This window comes from Podarcis vaucheri, assembly GCF_965113315.1.
Source record: "Podarcis vaucheri genome assembly, chromosome: 9".
Lineage (NCBI taxonomy): Eukaryota > Metazoa > Chordata > Lepidosauria > Squamata > Lacertidae > Podarcis > Podarcis vaucheri.
The window spans coordinates 50155839-50174933 of record NC_138767.1 but is presented as its reverse complement, the minus strand read 5'-3'; the positions used below and the strand labels follow the sequence as shown (position 1 = coordinate 50174933).

The 19095-nt window shown below is 40.4% G+C and overlaps 1 long non-coding RNA gene across 2 annotated transcripts in view; it reads left to right on the top strand.

The window, feature by feature from the left end:
- Positions 1-19095, top strand: part of LOC309540466 — a 60023-nt gene that overhangs the window by 37776 nt on the left and 3152 nt on the right. Inside the window, exon 3 of one of the 2 annotated variants that reach the window (XR_014223320.1) lies at positions 813-904. The exons of the other annotated variant lie outside the window; for it this stretch is intronic. This is a non-coding gene — a long non-coding RNA (uncharacterized lncRNA). Of the gene's footprint in view, positions 1-812; positions 905-19095 lie in introns of those variants that run through there. 2 annotated transcript variants of the gene reach the window in all.

Below are 19095 nucleotides of genomic sequence, written 5' to 3'. Positions count from 1 at the left end.
GAAATTTGGCACTTGGGATTACTTCTCTCAATCTGGCAGAATCAATAATTTATACAGATGTCAGATATAGATAATCATCAATGTACCTTCCCATGCAGATTCTCTGGATTATGTGAAAATTCTTTGGGCCACTGCCACACATTCCTTGTAGCAGATAATGTCATAATAATGGTGATTCCCTGGGAAATGCAGAATATCTAGAAAGGAATGTTGCATATTAGGATGTGGGAGGGGAATACATGTTACGACTGCCACATAGGGCTGCCGGCTGCCATGCTACAGCTTTTTATAGTAGCCTCCACACAAGGGTCCACCTAATAAGAAAAGCAGCTGTAAGAATTTCTAAATTTCACTTGTGGGGGTAAAAAAAAAAATGTATTAAGCTATATTGCAGCAGAAAAGTCTGTAGAGGAAATGAGGTCACTGTATCCTCTTCTATCAAGTACAACCTCAAAGTGATTAAGTTAAAGCAGGTGAACAGTAGTTTGAAGTAACAGCTGATGTGTCAAGACATAAAGCACAGACATAAATTGGTTACTGCTGCTACATGGTTCTAAGTCAAGTTCATCCATTTTGTTGCAGGTCTATCTACCATTGTAGTGCCTTTGCCTGCCATTCTCTCCTCCTTTTGCCTGAGTTCATAAAATTGGCTTGGTGTTCTGTCTCTTAATGGCCTCCTAATCCTTTGCAATAGCAACTCCATCACAACAAATGAGACAGATAAATTTCAAGTTCTTTTCTATGAACAAGTAATTACCAGTTCATTCCCTATTGAATTCCTTCTGTTCCCTTTCTGTTTTCCTTTTCTTTAGCTTTCTGTCCTTGTCCACGTAGAATACGCTGACAAAACTAAATGTAAGAGCCACATAATCACCAGATTGCAGGAGGTACGGAAAAGAATAAGAAAGAACTCACTACTAGATAATTATGCATTGACTCTCGTCCACCTTTTTTTGTAAAACTAAGAAAATATCTGGGGGGAACAGGAACAGTGTATCAGCGGAGGAAAATGTTATTTCTGCCAATGTGCTATGGGTGAGAAACATTTTTTTCCCTCTACTTAAAACAATGCACTGATATTTTGCAACTCAGAACAACTCTATTGGTTTCAGTGGCTTGACATAGCGATAGGTGGTTGTTTCTTATATTGAAGTTTGTACAAATGAGGATTTACATGATTCTACACAAGGAATGTAAAGTAAGCTCAGATAATTAGGAGATTTGGATAATGACAGAATGGTGATGTTCTCCTGAACCTGGCATACCACTGAACAATTTCACAGAAGCAGATTTTTTTAAAAAAAGATCCAATTAATGTTATATTATCATTTTCCTTTCATGATATCCCCTGGGGGAAATGTCATTGCAAATTGTCTCTATTTAGCAAGCACATGGAAATGAGATCCAATCATGTTTGAAATACACAAAGTAAATTACATTTTAAACCAACATCTAGAAGTTTTAAACCAAGGTTTGTAGCAGAGAGTCACATGCTGTCAAGTGCCCAGTTTTTTTAATCAAGCAGAAATAAAAGCCTCACTGGTCAATTACAAGCAATGAGTTTCCTTGTTTAAGAACAACACAGTCCTTAAGCATAGATCAATACATTACAAGTTGCAAAGGAGAAAAATCTGAAAATAAGCCCTCACATATTTGTTACATAGTAAAGGGCGTCCAGGACTGAGGCAAAATAGTGGAATGGATGTGGAGGTTTCGATGAGGCAGTACCAGTGGGGTTCAGGGTTTTGTCTAATGCTAAATTTAGATAGGTGTCAAATCAACAATATAAGCTGAGCTTGAGTGATGGACCTGGCTTACCTTCTGATATCACAGTACCACTTCTAACACTGCTAAGCTAAAATTCATCTTTGCACGTCAGGTGCTTTATTTATTATAAACTGCACAGTTAATTTGAATCCATTTGAAAATGTTCCAGAGATCGTGTCCTCCCTAAAAGAGGGCATGTGTTGTGGTGAGACCTGGAGACTGACCTCCTGGTTGTGGGTGGGTATATTGGACAGCCACAACACCCAATTGGTAGGTCCCTCGTAGCTGGGTTTAATCTGGCCAATGGGGTGCAGTCTAAATGTATCGAGGGACTTATATGCACATGACCCAGAGCTTCCTCTTTCAGCTCATGCATCAAAACACTTGCCCACTTCTCCCTACTTTTAGGGCATTTTGCAATTGACCTTGCTATGCCGTCATGTGTCGTCTGTTGTTGGGACAGGGGCATGGCAGGAATTTTCCCCACTTGGCTGTTGCCATTTGGGTTTCGCCTTCTGTGTAGCAAATTGTCACAACTTGTAAGGTTGCAGATAGGCACTGGTTCATGTGATAGGGATGGGAGAACGGTCTCACCATCCCTATGTGAAGGCTATTCCGTTAAAAGAATCCAGGGACTCAACTTGGTTTGGTCAACCCCCAAAAGGGGGTTGTGCCCGTGCCTGAGTCCAGGGGAGCATCTGGGGAGTGAACAGAGTCTGTTCCCGGGCTTTTCACCTACCTCAGGTGTTCACGCTTCGCTGACCTATGCTGGAGCCCTGGGTCAGCGCTACCTGCAAGGGTGCAGGGAGCTAGTTGAACCAGAGCCTATGCAACCACTCACTTTTCTGTAATCAGTAAAGCTGTGGCCTAAATTCTGCCAAAAACCAAAACTAAAATTTGAGTCAAATGTGTGTTTATTTAGGGGGGAGGTCTCTGGATCTGAACACACAAACATATGTTTTCTGCTTATTAACAGACTAAAGATACAAGCCACATTTGAGCTTGAGTTTTAATCCTGGTTGTGTGAACAAGTACATCCTCCCAGTATTCAGTGTTTTCCATCTATTTAGTAGGAAGTTGAAAAGTGTCCCCGGATTCATTGAGAAAAATCTAGTAACCTTACTATAAAGCTTTAAACAGCTCTGGACCGCAATACCTCAAGGACCACCTCTCCCCACATCAACCGACCCAGGCACTGCAATCATCATCTGAGGTCATTCTTTAGGTGCCTCCTCTGTGAGAGGTCCAGAGGATGGCCACACAAGATTGGGCCTTTTCTGTGGTGGCTCCCCGCTTGTGGAATGCTCTCCCCAGGGAGGCTTATCTGACACCTTCATTACATATCTTTAGACTCTAGGCAAAAACATTCCTTTTCACCCATGTCTTTGGCTAAGTAAACAATCTATGGCCTTTAAACTGTGGAGGTGGGTGGGGGTTATTATTTTTGTCTGTTACCATGATATGTATTTTTGTGTTTCTATATTGTAAACTGCCCTGTGTTCCTAGGATGAAGGGTAGTTTAGAAATTTAAAATAATAGTATAATAGTACGGGGGGGGGGGGGAAAAGAATCCTAAATATGTATGTCAACAATGTGGTATCCTATCTACACTTACTTAAGAGTAAGCTCCACTGAAATCAATAGGACTTATTTGTCAGTAGGCATGCATGGAATTGCACTGTTAGGCAAACATCATATTTAGGAGGGTTACACTGGCATACCCTCCAACATTTCTCCAATAAAAATAGTGACGTCCCATTCCATAATGTTAATATTAATATTTATACCCCACACATCTTACTGTGTTGCCCCAGCTACTCTGGGCAGCTTCCAACATATATAAAAACGTAATAAAACATTTAACATTAAAAAAACTTCCCTATAAAGGATTGCCTTCAGATGGCTCATGGGTTAGATAACTCCATCCCCTCCAACATTTCTCCAGTGAAAATAGGTACATCCTTTGGAAAAGTGGGACATTCTAGGATCAAATCAGAAACCGGGACAGCTTCTCTAAATCAGGGACATCCCTGGAAAACAAAGACACTTGGAGGGTCTGTACTGGGCCATCCTGGCCTGCTGACGTCTTCATTCCATGGCCACAGCAACAAGTCAGCCAGCTGCTCTTTCTCAAACTTGTCTCTGGGTTAATACTATAATTCAACCTTAGGTCACCATAATCTTTACCAGGCCTGAAGACTATTAATATAAATGTCTATCTCTAGCAACTCACATTGTTATCAGTTAAATTGTTTGGCCAACACAGCCAAAAATGCTATATGACAACACTGATGGTAGCAATAGCTATTACTAGTGTTCAGGATGTCAGTCCTGCTCACATGCAGATTGACCATGAATTGAACATTGAATCCATCTTCGTTCCTTACATTTATATAGTTTTTCTCCTTCCTGCACCATTATGTATTGCTTGTTTTTCCTGATAAAGTTGTATGTGGGGCACCAGGGTAGTTACAGATTCTGCTTTCCAGAAAAAAATAAATGAGAAGTGTAGAGAGAGCAACTTCTTGTGGGTGCCTCATATGTCTCAGAGGATCCTGGCCTGGTAGGTATGGACCTGGGTGAAGATGGTAGGCAGATTTGTGAAGAGAAAGGCCACTCCTGTCCCACTTTGATTTGGGGAATGTTACTGAAGTTACATTTAGAAGCAGTAGTTCTCTCAACTCTGGATACAGGCCTGATAATTGTAGTTTGGCTGCTTTGGAGACTTACAACTGCTGTGCCACTTTGCAATGATTTAGCTAAGGTAGTAAAAGGCCTATATATAACAGCTGCAAATCAATCAGAGGCAGGGAAACTAAAAATACATCCCAGCAAGGTCTCAAAAACAGCAGACATTAATTTTATTGCACATTATTTGGTGTGTGTAAATAAAGCTCAGTGATAAGCAGTGCCATCTTTTAATTAATTTCAGGCTGACAAAATGAACTAGAAAAACAACAATTAGTATGCAAGAGTATTTAGGTATAAGGTTAACTATGGGAATGAGCCGACTTATGCAGTATTGCTAAAAGAAGCTTCAGCTTGTCTAAAATTAATTGTATTAATTCAAAATAATAATTGAAAGTAGTTCTGTTTTCTGTTTGCATGCCAGGAAACGCCAGGAGTAGAAGCCATGCAGTCTATGTACCATCATGAAAAGCTGGTATTGATGCTGGATGCTTATGAAATGGCCATTTGCCATGAATGTTGAGATTCCTGTATTGGGGGGGGGGTTGGACTAGAAGAGCCTTGGGTCCCTTCCAACTTTACAATTCTATGGTTCTATGAAGTGGGTAGGCTGGGGCACCCCTGTGTTTGATAATGGCCAGGTGGCTGTGGGTTCATATCCCCATCCACTGGGTGACTGGTGCAGTACCCGTCTCCCAGCCCTGCGTATCTTAACAGGGTTGTTGTGAGGATACTATAGTGGCAAAATGGCATATACACCACACTAAGACCTACATTGGCTCCCAGTACATTTCCAAGCACAATTCAAAGTGTTGGTGCTGACCTTTAAAGCCCTAAATGGCCTCGGCCCAGTATACCTGAAGGAGCGTCTCCACCCCCATTGTTCTGCCCGGACACTGAGGTCCAGTGCCAAGGGCCTTCTGGTTGTTCACTCACTGCGAGAAGTGAAGTTACAGGGAACCAGGCAGAGGGCCTTCTTGGTAGTGGCGCCCACCCTGTGGAATGCCCTCCCATCAGATGTCAAAGAGATAAACAACTACCTGACATTTAGAAGACATCTGAAGGCATGTTCAGGGAAGTTTTTAATGTGTGACATTTTGATGTATTTTTAATCTTTGTTGGAAGCCGCCCAGAGTGGCTAGGGAAACCCAGCCAGATGGGCGGGGTACAAATAATAAATTATTATTATTATTATTATTATTATTAAGGTCCTTGGAAGAAAGGTGAGATAAACCCACAAGAGGTAAGAAGAATGAAAAGACTAGTGTGGTGACTGTGGAGGTGGGTGATGACAGTCCACTAATAAGCAGACAGACTGCACCAATTACATCTTGGGAGAGGAGAGCCTGCTTCTGTGACTGTGTATATCACAAAGGTATAGCAGTGCATTACAGCAGGAATGTAGATGCTCAGGTCTGGGGGAAACCAATCCATCCTTCCAGGCCTCCCTATCTGACCCTCTGGACTCTTCCCAAGCCACGCCCCCTGTCCAGCCATACCAATCACTGGCCTTGCTTTGCATCCTTCTTCAGTGTGATCAGAATGTGTCCCTGAACTCTGATGAAGCTTCTTGCGGATGATTGTGTATGTAGATAGAAGCCTACTCTACAAAGATAAAATTCACATTCGTTGCTCCATTCACCAAATGACATCTGGCCCCCAGCCCTTGGGCTGAAGAAGGTTTCTCACTCCTGCATTAAGGTGGCAGGGTGCTGATTACACCCGATAAATATTTGCACACACTTCTAGGACTAGGGGATTAAGAGCACAACCTGCAGGAGTAAGTAACATGAGTACCTAGGATGGGTGTGTGTGTTCTGTATACAGTTGCACCTCGGCTCCCGAATGCCTTGGGAGTCGAACATTTCGGCTCCCGAACAATCAAAAACTGGAAGTGAGTGTTCCGCTTTTTGAACGTTCTTTTGGAAGCCGAATGTCCAACGGGGCTTCCACAGCTTCTGTTGGCTGCTGTAGACTTCCGGAACAGATTCTGTTTGACTTCTGAGGTATGAATGTAGTTTTACTACTTCTTATAGATGCAGATGTGGGACTAAGAAGTAGTTTTCCCTAGAACAACCTCTCTGTGAATTGCCCCAGCTAAGGTTGTTTTCGTGAGAGACAGTGGGGAGAGTATGATGGTACTAATTTCTCCTCACTTTAATTTTCTTCATAAAAATAAATAAAGATAGTTAAATTGTAATATATATCAATCTATATTGCTATTTAAAGAGATAACACCAGTCCCCACCCCAGGGAAAGAAAGTGATATGGAGCAATTCACAGATAAACTTTTCAGAGGGAAATTAGTCACTGATCCCCTGGAAGGGATCAATAGGAAGCAATAAAACTGCTGGAATATGCAAGCAATAAACCTTTATTTGAAGTTGCCAGGAACATTTGCAGATGTTCCTTACCTGTGGGTAGGCAGCACGGAAGCCTTTTGGCCACGGGGGAGGACATTGGTAGCTAAACGTAGCATCATATTCAATGAATTACAGAAGCTTCATTTTTATTCCGATTCCAGTAGAAGAGCAGTGACTCCCAGAACGGACTGGATTTACTGTGGAAGCAGCTCCAAAACTGGTTACCCCAAATTCCACTCATAGCCATGCTACAATTTGTGAGCTGTTGCAATACAGCACATGTCAGCAGGGATATCAAAGGTGTCCAAAAGGAAGCCTCCTTACCGTATCAAATTTGCATGAATATGTAATCCATGAACAAACCAAGTGTAAAAACTTGTGGTGAAAGCAGTATGTTTTGGCAATGATTCAGAGGGTAAAGATTAAAGATCTTGTATAACGGATGTCTGAGACACTTACTTTACTGGGAAAGTAATGAATAATAGAAGGGCTGATCCATAATTCATTTGCAAATAGACTTTGTGTGCTGTTTCCTTTCACTTACCTAGTGTAAATGGGAGGCGTTGTAATGGTAGGCTGGTATGAGAGCAGTGTAAAAAATAGCCCTTTTTATTGTTTTAGAAAATAAGTTCAAATATTTGTGTCACCCCCCGCCTGTTGGTTGTAATTATATCTTTTAATTCTCAGTAGTAATCACAGAATTTACTGGTGCTGGATTTCAGTTCTCTATCTAAATTGCAGCATCTCTTGATTTTTTTTTCTTTTTACCCTATAAACAAAAACACATTTAAATTGTATATATTATGAAGAGGGGGAATCAAAGGGAAGCTACAAAGCCAAATATCAAAAGCAAGTCATCATCGTTTGAAAATGAGTTGTTTCTCAATTTGAAAGACAGTTGCAGAGTATCAGATTCTGTTAGCTTATTAGCATTTCAGTGCAGAGTCTACACTTAGGAGAACAGGAAGCTCAACAGGAGGAAATGTATTTTAATGTGGTATGTTTAATTTTGTTTTAGTATGTACATCAGTAAGCACTCTGCAAGCAACCCTAAATTTCAAAACAGGCAAGTTCAAATTTAATTTGCACTTGAGACAATGCGCATGAAGGATTTCAGTCAATATCATGTGCCTCATTGTATTCCTGGGCTTGGCATTTGATATTTTTTCCCTGACAATTCAGTCACATACTTTATTTGCATGAAGAGAGTTTCTTTTAAATGTCAAGACTGAGGCACCATGATAGGTGTTCACTTTGATTAACATATTGACTTTTAAACAAAGGCATGCTATTTGTACTTTCGGTCCCTAAAAATTCAAAATTGTGGAATGAGGCACAGGGCACCTGGGCCACTAGGGATGGGGTGTGGGATGAAGAAATAATGACAAGACAACAGCATGGGATCAAATGGCCAAAACTTTATTGAATACAGTTGTCAGTAGGTTTGGGCATTGGCATTGGGTGTGTATGCTGACTCACCCAACCTGTTTACAGAGCAATTATTCCTTCACGGCAATCCCTCCAGAATGTCTTTTGGGGGAGTTCTATGGCCTGTTAGCCCCTGGACCCCTTTAACGGAGTCCCCTCAAACTTTGATCAGTGAAATAGGTGTGTGGTTCTGACCCACCCTCTCTGCCAGACTAAGGATCCAACCCAATGCCTTTTTCTGCCAACAAGTTGTGACAATTACTGTGAGGTAGGCAAAACCTCCAAACAGGCCCAATTTGTCTGCAGGAAAAATTCCTTCCTGGCTGCAAATACAGAAACCATTGCAAGGCCTTTCACATGCCCATTTCCATTCAGAAAGGGCAAAACATTAGGGTGGGAATGTGAGGGCAGTCAGTTTAAATGCAGTGAAGGCAGACCTGATTGAAGCCAGGCAAGGGAAGGCTTCACTCAGGTCCACCCTGCCTGTCCCACCCCCAAATTTGCCAGTGATTGGGCAATTGAAATCTAAATCTTGTAGGCTTTCCTCTCACCCCATGCAGGTGATGGAGGAGATTTGTCACCTGTCAGCTGAACGATAGTAACAGGATCCCTCCGCCGACTAGTCCAAAGCTGCACCGGGCCCTAATTGCCACCCCCATCAGAATCAGTAAATGGGCATTATGTCTTTTAAAACTGAAACATTACAAAGATGATGACTTGCTGAGATCATAACAAACACAGTAGACTTTTTCATCTCAGGCCATAGCATGGTATTTGACTAAGTTTTCCTCAGACAAGTGCCATTGAAATTAATTTAGTCCTGTTCATTAATTTCAATGTGTCTAAGAACAACTTAGTGGAATGTCCCCCACATAGTCTATATACCGTAGTTAGTACTAGTACCAGTATTTGGTTGGAGTCACACGACTAATTTTATGCCTAATTTCTGACTTTATGTGCTTTTTATTCCTTGATTGCTTCCTTCCGCAGTGTGGGACTGCTCTTATTCTCTTGCCCAGCCTTTTCTTGCTTCCTTATTGAATAAAGTCTGTCAACACTTCACCCTCAGCAGCACATTCACCAAGGCTCCATAAACACATTGGGTTTGATCCAGACTAGGGCAGTTTGACTTTGTTCCTACTGAAGTCAATAGGGATTAGGTTCAGTAATGGTTAACTTGTCCCACAGAGTTCAATGGCATGAAGTTCAGCTAAGTTAGTCTGGATTCAAACCCTTTATTTTGAAGTTCCAATAACATTAATGAGACTTTCTTCCAAGTGTTATGATTTGGACTGGAGCATTAGATAGTAGCTGTGAAAATGTCTTTTCCATCAACAAGCTGAAGCCCCAAACATTTTATGTCCTGCAAAGTATTCTTCTAGAAACCTCCCTGGGGCCGTCTTGTGCTCAGGCCATTCCTGAACCACCCTGTTGTCAGACCCCCCTTGCAATAAACAGAAGAAAGAAGTTTGGCCAATAAATTATCCACTAAGAATAATTGGTCATGGTCAGGGCAATCAGTTTCCCTCTGACATTTAGCTCAGCACTTCAGACCATGGTAACAGAATGAAAAGTTGTCCACGGCTGATGCAAATTGTTGGAAGCTGAAACAGCTTAATTGAGAAAGAATAATACAATCTAAAGAGGTCACAGTCCTTTTGGTGAATGAAGCTTTCCCAAGCAGATTTATAGCACTGCATCAAAGCTCAGGAGGCAGCATGCTATTCTCTTCATTAATCGGAAGCATGCCTTAGCCTGCTTCCTTGTTTATTTCGGCTGTTATTAGAGCCCAGCTATTTGTTGCAGGTAAAACAAGATTTAATACGCTTGAAAACAGCAAAATTAATAATGCATATGTTTCAATCTGTTTGACGGTACGCTCCATTTCCTTGGTGCCCCAATGCACTTCCCAGGCTTGGTGCCAAGTTTTATTGGGGAAATTGGTCTTTAGCCAGTCATTATCCAGAAAGGGGCTTTAAGGGGACCAAGGAAGGAGAAACAAGACGAAAGGCATATAGTAGTTTCTGGAGAGGCCCTCAAGAAGCTCCTATTATCCGTAATCAGACGGATGGAAAATTCTACCAATAATACAAGTATGCAGAATTACAATCCTTTCCATGGTACATCCCAAAGAACCCATAATTAAAAAGATTTATATGAAATGTGGACAATGAAGACTCTCCTGTGAGCCTTCCTTGCCACTGTCATATTCAAATAAGACTGGGAATGGTGGGAGTGAGGAGGCAGAACAAACACTAAAAGCAGCTGAGGGGGTGGTGGTGGAGTGGCAGTCATGAGTCAATATGAGGTTGGGAGTTTAAGAGCCATAAAAGTCAATATTCAAAGCTGCTTTTCTGAGAACCACCTTATCACTACTAGAGAATCTGAAGGCAGTGTGTGGAACCTGGCCTCTGTAACTGATCCCCATAGAGAGCCAACGTGGTGCAGTGTTATACTAGGACCTGGGAGACCAAGGTTTGAATCTCTGTTTGGCCATGAAGTTCACAGGGTGGCCTTGGGCCAGTCACTCACTCTCAGTCTAACATGGTTTTTGTGGGGATTAAATGAGGAGGGGAAGAAACATGTAAGTCACATCGAGCTACACAGAGAAAAATATCGGATATAAATGCAATAAATAAATAGTCCTGCCAGTGGCACAGTATTCCTAGATGCTGCACTCTCTGAAATGTAGTTAGGGATAAGTTTTCATGCAGCCATTTGAGTGAATGGGAAGAGTCTCTATATGCTGCTCTAAAGGTGTGCATTATAAGAACTGATACGTAATGAAAACAGAAAGGATGGCTCTGCTGGATTCCCGCCCCTCCTTTAATGACATTGTATTATTCATTTCTGGTCAGATCAGTAGGTGAAAATGAAGCCTTAAACAGAATAAAGAAAAAGCCAGAGGATAGTATTCAATGAGAATGCTGCAAATTGCAGCTTCCAAGTTTTCAGTGGTGCTTCCAAAACTTGCAGTTAGCTAGTCCGCACTGCAAATCTAACCTGGCAATGAATATTGCAGCATGATACAACTAGCCATTACTAGAAAGGCTCTTGTGCCCACATCAATGCACAGAGCACAACACAGAAAACTTTGCAAGTGAAACATACACCCAACCACAGACAAGAGCCTAGAGATTTAGTAGCTACGATGCTTGATCTCTTAAGAAAACCTGGGGATAAATAACAACCAAGCCCCCGTCTGATGCTCTACTATGGCTCTAGTCATGAATATCATATATTCTGTATAGACTTAGCTTCACTAACACACACTTTCAGGCACCATGTAGCTATTCTGTTTCAACTATGGTTCATTATCATTTGTTGGTGATGTTCGAAGAAGAATTGCTGATCATTCCCATCCAATAACCCTAGGCATTTCTACTTTCTACTTACTTATGCAATTTAAACAATACAATTCTTGTGGTGTGTTTACTAGTTCTATTTTTATAATGTTGTTTTGAATTTATGAAATACTAGCAGTTTACATTGCATTTTTTTTAAATGTTAACACACATTTGTATAATCTGTTTTTCTGAATATTTATGGCATTGTAATTAGTCCAGTCACCAAATTCTGTTTAACAAGCATGTTATGTGCAGAAGTGAACAGTAAAGGGCATCATATTAGCACAGTTCCTTTGGGATAGTGCTATGCAAACCCTATTAATAGTAATGAAAGTCAAACAGTTAATCCCGGGGCATTGAACTGAAAAAAAACATTCCCCAAAGTTTTTGAAGCAATGCCATTTTCATATCAAGCAGTTGTGAGTGTATTGATGTTGTTCCATAAAACTTAACATCCAAGAAATGAATTCCTAGATGTGTAGCAAAGGTGATCACAACAAATTGTTCACCAGGGAACTTCGCAGTTTGCTATACATAATTTTTATTGATGAGAAAGATGTCAGGCGCATAGGATTGGTACAAAGGTGACAGATCCTGGAGTGGCGTCCAATTCATTTTGAAATTATGTTTAAATTTTTAATTAGCCATTAATTTTTCAGGTAAACTTCTGTTAGGATTTTTGATCTAGAATATGTTTCCTATGCATTGTCTTTTAACTTCAGTTTCAAAGGCATGAGGTACAGATGTCTTGGTGGTTTAGCTATGACCAGCAGACTGTTGAGAAGGGGGAAAAAAGGCCTTTCCTAAATTGATGTGAGGAGCATGCTTCCTCTAGAGCAGCTTCCTGATTCTTCTGGACAGCTCTGTACTTCACACAGCAAGCACCACTGGACATGATGGTGTTACATTGTATGAAAAATTACCTCACTTTAGGTGTGGAAAACCAGCTTCTCTTTATTACTGCTGATTCCTCCAAGTGTGTGAAGGGCTCCCCTGTTTTATTCCCACTCCCACCATTGTCTTACATTTTCAGACCTTCATGAGAGGTTCAGAGGGTGGCAGCACAAGAATGGGCTTCTTCTTCTTCTTCTTCTTCTTCTTCTTCTTCTTCTTCTTCTTCTTCTTCTTCTTCTTCTTCTTCTTCTTTGCAGTGGCTCCCCCTTTGTGGAATGCTCTCCCCAGGGAGATTCATCTGGCACCTTCATAATAATAATATCTTTATTGTCATTGCCACTTTAGGTGCCGGGTTAAAATCAAGAAGGGATTTCAAACCCCTTCTGATTTCCATCACTGCATTTGAAGGGACTCCCCCAGCTTCACTGCAGTTCAGCTTCCTTTATGCACAGATCATCAAGCTTGTGCAAGATGCATCCAACTGCATCAGTTCCCCCCACCCGAAGCATGTTTGCACTTCCAGCCAGGGCCCCCCTTTTCCTTTGAGAATTAAATTCCATATGCATGTAAGTATATTTGTTTATTTAGAATATAATTTTCTAGCCCACACATCATCATATGATTCCGGGGCAAGTTATAATATAATAAACCAATAAAAGAACACTGCAATAAAATCAATTCAGCACAATTTATGAAAACAGATTAAAAATGCAGTGAATCCTTAAACACACCCAGGGACTCACAAATTAGCAAGAATTGGACACAGTTTTCAGTCTCCAGCAGCAGAGCTACAATACCTACATCTCAGATTGAATGTTGTGGATTGTCACAGCATCCTGATAAATTCTAATAAATAATTATATCCCAATTTAAAACTGTTGTGTAACGATGTTCAGATTTTAACTAATGATTTGTTCAGGCTATTCTTAATGCTCTGCAGCCAACGGAGCCCTTGGGCACTCTTGTATTCTGTACTATCATTGAAATGGATTTTAAATGAAGTTTTTGCAATGTATTTAACGTAGGGCAATGCACCAACACTTTCCTGCTTGATCAAGATTCTTATATCATATTTACTCTTAAGCAAGTCCTGTTTACCTATGTTAATTCCTGTCCAAACGTACTACCTGTTTTACTGCTCCCTTTTGACAAAGGGTAGCAGTTTCTGAGAAATGGGTAATGTAGAAGCAACCAGTCTCGATTATAATTTTCAGTGATTATATAAAGAGAAAAATGTTTCTATAAGAATTTTATTCTTAAGCACTTAGCAAAGTGATGAGTTAAGTACTGGCTGTGCCTTCCTTCTGTTGAGGCAAATTATTCACTTAACAATAAATCATACTCAAATTATGTGGCAAGCAACTACTTTAGGATTTCAATGAGATCTGCTTCATTATCATAGATTGAACACCCAATTAGAACAATACATTTCCTTTCCTTATTTGCAGAAGACAGCTGTTATGTACATGCAAGGTACGCACAACTATCCATCTCTGTATGGATAGTGCTGTTTTCACATGACGTTATCCCCAATCCTGTACTGGTATTCTCGTCAAAGAACATATAGGGGCACATAGCAGCATTAAGTCACTCTAGGAGAACAACACACAACTCAAATCCTATTATTCTTTCCTTCAATAAATCACCTCATTGACATAGCCCATATCTAGCAAGATGCATTGAACTTTTATAGATATATGGTATATCTGATTCCCAGGATCTGAAGGAAACACTACAGAAACTGAAACCACAGTTATTTTTTAATGCTATCCTTAACAAACATGAGGGATTATAAAAGTATATAAATAAATCCCCAATGATACTATAAAAATTAAGAGGGGGTGAATGGTCTGCAGTTGGGTAGAAAGCTTGTTCTTATCTTCTCTCCCCTGGCAAAGAATAATTAAAATCTTAGTTTGACTGAATCCTGCACTTATAAAAATTTAGTAGTTAAAACAGGAATAAAGAGCAAAATCAGAGACTTCTGGAGAAAAAACTCAAATTAAATGTTGAAGAATGCATTTTTTTCTTATTTAATCTTTATTTTTAAATTCAAAATAACTCCATTCTATGTCATATACTAAGAATATTGCATTTCAAAGTTTTAATTGATGTATTTTGGTTTATGTTTCATCTTGAGTATAGTTTTCCCATAACCATTTATGCACGCGGTTTTGTCTTCCTGAAGTTATGCCAGTGATGAGTGAGGCAGCTTATCTGAATGGTTTGCAAATAGATCAAAAAATGAAGAAATTGTTTACCGAGGTAAATTATGATGATGTCTTCATATTCATGCTAATGTGTGACTACACTCTACCCTTTCCTTGTGTCCTCTTTTATGTGTGCGTAGTCAGAAGAGTATATATTTGATCCTTATGTGCTGTTTCAGATGTTCAGAAATTGTCAAGTTAGAGAAAACTATTTTAGTTTTTAAGGTACTGCTTGAGACACGCATTAATATTTATCATAAATGGACAGAAAGTATCACATATGTGTGTAATCCATATTGACTAAAATGAGGACATTAAAATAAATAAATCTAAATTGTAGTTTAGAAATTGGCATACATGTATAAGCTGATTTAAGAGGATGTACCCAAAGGGTCTAATGGTCTGCATCACATCCAACAGACGTGGGATATTTTTGAAATTTAAATTAGCAGAGGTAAACAGGCACAAAGATTTATTTGAATATATATCCAAGGCTGGATTTGAAATTTGAAAAACACTTTAAAAGCAGCTGTGTGTGTGTGTGTAGCAGGAAGGCTACTGCAAATTGGCAAAGCCCAAGTATAGGTTTCAAAAGAATTGTCTATGGATTATAATTTCTGCAAAGTAATGGGAATCACTTTCTCCTTCTGTTGTGACATTAATCCTGATATGGGATTGGCTGCTTGGTTTCTGTAGAAACATAATGGGATGACAAAGTCTCATGGTATGATGGTGGTGTGTGTGGGGGTGTCGTGAGGGGGTTTCGTGAGAAGCCTCTTAATCCTATTTCACTACCTAATTGTAACTGCATCCTGTAGTCTCAGATAAGTTAGTGGTGTGACTGAGCTGCCTAGACTGGGCGGAAAAACTCTTTCTAATCAATTTCACTTACTCAGGAAGAAAGGAAGGAAGGAAAAGTTCCTGAATAGTGGGGCATTGTGAGAGGAAAATATTGTCCTGCACTCTCTTTTTCTATCTCACTAATGGGTTGCAGGTACAGGTCTGTGCACATAAACTTAAGGTTTTTTTGTGTTCATTTTTTAAAAAGCCTTTAAAAGCAGTTCATAAACTACTCCAGTAGAAAAGGTAAGTGTGTTACTCATCAAAGGCACAACCCAATAGATACACACAATAATAATCCCCAAATTTAGGCATGTTTATTGTTGCGCTACAGTCTGTGCCCAGATAATGTGCATTCTTTGGGACATATCTATTCACAGCATGCTGAGCCCTTTTTATCTTTGAATTTTTGTAACCCTAATAGAATTTAAACAGTTTTCAGGTCCTCCTTCTTCTTCTTTGGCGATCACTCGTAGCCAAGTAAGATTGTCTTCCATAAACATGGTTTTAACAATGAGTCCGTAAGTGGAGGCCAATTCTGGATCCACATGTCCTTCCACAGTGGGGACATTGGTTCCCGGGCGGGAGTTGATCCCGGTGTGGCTTTGCCGAGTGTGCCAACTCCTTCTTTCCCAATAGCCCCACGCCACAGATCGAAATCTTGCCCAACTCTTGCATTAAAATCACCCAGGAGTATAATTTTATCTTCCTTAGGCGTCTCTGATAGGACGGTATCCAGCTGAGAGTAATTTTTCTCTTTAATGTCTCCATCGGCATCCAGTGTTGGTGCATAAGCGCTTATAATAGTAGCTTGTTGCTTTTGGGTGAGCTTTATTCGAAGGGTTGAGAGTTGCTCATTAATGCCGGTAGGGACTTCTGACAGGAGCTTCACAAGGTCATTTTTGATAGCGAAGCTTATGATTATTAACATCAGTTGTTTTATCTCTGATGCAGGAAGGAAGTCTAATTATTATCCATATTTAGAACACCTCTGTAACTGAAAACATAATATGCACACAGGTATCAAGAGCAGGTGCACACTAGAAGTTATCCACTTTCTCATCTCATGGTGGATATGATGTGCTTTAGGCATTTCCACAGAATAATTTCCAACAGAAACCTGTTGCAGTTTCAAAGGACTTGAAATTTGCTGTGAGTGTGTCAGTCCCATGAATACAAGGGCTGTTGAGGCCAGGTAGGAGGGCCTCTCCATGGAGGTTTAATTCCCTTGCTTCTTGCCTGGTGCTTGTAGAGTTTCTTTTGAAGTTTGCTAGCATGCCTATGAAATGAAGCTTTGAAGTTCCAAGTTTTGAAAATAGGGACTGTTGGCTTAACCACAAATCTCTCCCAATTGCTTTATTTCAAAGGCCATTTCTCCTTTCTCTCTTTGCTTTCCCCTGCGCTCATTCCTTTGCAGCACAATCATTTAAATACATGCGCTCAATTTCCTGGCTGTAGAAGCCAGAGGCTACAGAGGAAAACATGGTCCCAGGTCCCAGTGAGAAGATAAAGACTGAGGGTGAAAGCCATCTAGCCAACTTCTTTGGCAGCTGCTGTTGACTCTAGAGATGCTTCCAGCCCATATCCTGAAACAGACATCTTAAAAATGGGGGAAGCAAGTGTTTGAAATGCAAAGCACTTTCCTAATGTTTAGCAAATTGACTAGAGGGGCAGTTAACTCTTTTCCCCCATCAGGTAGAATAGCCCCTGGGCCAGTGGTTCAGTTAGTCTGAACTTCCTTAGCTCACTCATGTTACAGAGACCAACACTATTTATATGTTTAAGCCATTTAGTAGACCAAGGCTCTAATGAGCACAGAAATGTTATTTTAGTTGTGATGCAAACATGAAAAGCTTTTTAAAAGCCAAGACATTATTTGGTTAACATTTACAGTGCACACATTTAAATGACTAGTAATGTATACAAGTTTTTTAAAAATGGAAAGCATGGAGGATTCCCCCCTCCCTCTTTGTGAATATATTATATTCAAAATCTACCAAAATCAATTGTAAGGCTCTTTTAACACTGGTGGTGGTGGTGGTGGAATAAGTGTCTACCTTCAGTTTTCTTGTTACGGAATGTGGTTCTTTACAAATGTTATAAAGGCATATCTTTCAAAAACCATTGGAATATCCCTTAGGGAGGATACATTTAGGCTTCAAGGAGCAGTAACTTATTCATTGCTAAGGACTGAATTGGCAATACACTGTTAGCTGGAGAGCTACATACCTAATCTGTTGTTGTCAGTCACATATAACTTGTACAATATAGGGTTGTTCACACATTTCCCAGAACACAGATAAAAGCTGTTTCTACACATGTAGAAGAGCTTGTATGAGAAAATGTATACTTGTTGCTTGTACAGCTCAAGTACTGTATTCACAGGAACACAGATATGACTCATATGAATGGGTGACTTACCCTCATGTGTTGATTTCACAGACCTACAATGATGCCAAAGAATATTTGCCCTAGGACAAAAATATACATTTCCACTATGAGGCTTTGCACTTATTAGTTTCCGTACACCCATGTTCAGCCCAAGTCTTCAGTGCCTGCATGGGCTGGGCGACGGGAGCACCTTCACTGATCTTCTGAGCACAGGATCGCAGGAACAGCAACACAGCATTCCCAAGGAATAGATCCTGGTGCTGTGGACTCACATTTGCTCATGTGAGCATCCAAATGCAGCAGAGTAAACGGAAGCAAAGCTTTAGCGGTTTTGTAGTATACCTAATTTATTTCTCCTAATTAAACAAATAAAAGAACATAACAAACATGTACGAGAGAAGCAGCTCTCATACAGCCATCCTGTCTCTAGACAGATCAAAGGAAAAGTCCTGCAGTACTAGAGATGGAAGTCTCGATGAGTAGCTTCCGCCCCCTCCTTTCTCACAGACTGAAAGTAAAACAACATGATCAAGTGATCCTTGCAATGGGAGGGATGAAAATACTGACAATTAGATCACCCCTATATGAAGTGGAAGGAGGAACAAAAGAAGGCAAAATCACCTGCTTTCTGCACAGGCATGTCTGCATGCACTGATCAACTGTTGTTGTTTTGGGAGTAGAAGTAAATTCAGACACTGTCTTTGTTTTCCACCCTAACAGGTAAACAGTGCTATCATGGCACACATCTGCTTGGTGGCAATGTAGGTTGAATTTTTTGGTGTAGGAGTAGAGGTGGAACCTGTCATGCATCATTGCAAGGAAACACGCGCGCGCGCGCACACACGCACACACACACACACACACACACACAGAGAGAGAGAGAGAGAGAGAGAGAGAGAGAGAGGAGAATATATCCCAATAAGAACAACACTACATTAAGACAGTACTCATCTTTGTTATCATTTCCCTGGGAACCTAACACACACTTATGTCTTCTCACAAGGGGAATATACAATTTACTTGGTGCAGGTCTTTGGTGAGATCAGTTATGTCAGGAGGAAATCTCAAGTGGCTGTTCATGACAATTTTCTTGAGCACCAGAATAAAAAGTGCTGGCTTCAATATACCATTTAAAAATCTAAAGCTGTGACCTGTTTAATCTCAGTT